The 778-nt window shown below is 35.9% G+C and overlaps 1 non-coding gene across 1 annotated transcript; it reads left to right on the top strand.

The window, feature by feature from the left end:
• Positions 1–454: 454 nt before the first annotated feature.
• On the top strand, positions 455–561 carry LOC126021510 (U6 spliceosomal RNA). The gene has a single exon (XR_007500021.1). It is a non-coding gene; the product is annotated as a U6 spliceosomal RNA (small nuclear RNA).
• The last annotated feature ends 217 nt before the right edge of the window (positions 562–778 follow it).

The raw sequence follows: 778 nt of genomic DNA, 5'->3' as shown, positions 1-778 counted from the left end.
TCAGAATCTGGAAACAACCTAAGTACCTGAATAAAGCAATTGTGGCACATCTACACAATGGAATACTATGCAGCTGTTAGGAATAATAAAGTCATGAAATTTGCTTATACATAGGTGGAGAGTATTATACATATGGAGAATATTATGCTGAGTGAAATGAAGTAGAGGAGGAGGATAGATAGGATGATCACACTCCTTTGTAAAATATAAAAAAAATAGTAAGAAAAAAAGGCTAATATCGTACCCACTGTACCATCACTCTGGCCCCAAAGACATTTATTTTACATTTTCATCACAATAATGTTTTTTAGGGATAGATTTCTATATTAGTCAGTATTCCGTATGGTCCCCTAAAGCCTCCACAAATGGTCCCTGAGTGGAGAGTTGGGAGTCAGCTCTGAGCACTGCTGGGTGTGTCCGTAAAAGCAAAACCAAATAAACAAATAAAAAAGGTGCGCTCACTTCGGCAGCACTTATGCTAAAATTGGAACAATACAGAGAAGATTTGCATGGCCCCTGCACAAGGATGACATGCAAATTTGTGAAGCGTTCCGTATTTTTTTTTAACAATGATATCAATAAAATAAAATAAAACTTTAAAAAAGAAAGTAAGTGTTTTTGGCCTGGTATGGAACTTCAGGCAGCAAGAAAGCATCAGGGACTAGAACATGATTAGTTCTAGTGTATGTTGGGATTGCTTGTAAAATCATCACCAATGATAATTTAAAGTCAGAAAATAAACCTTGTAAACATGTGGTTTTGAGTGAAGAGATTTCAG

The sequence above is a fragment of the Suncus etruscus genome, chromosome 10, assembly GCF_024139225.1.
Source record: "Suncus etruscus isolate mSunEtr1 chromosome 10, mSunEtr1.pri.cur, whole genome shotgun sequence".
Lineage (NCBI taxonomy): Eukaryota > Metazoa > Chordata > Mammalia > Eulipotyphla > Soricidae > Suncus > Suncus etruscus.
The sequence above is the reverse complement of the archived record's forward strand: the minus strand, read 5'-3'. Positions and strand labels throughout refer to the sequence as shown.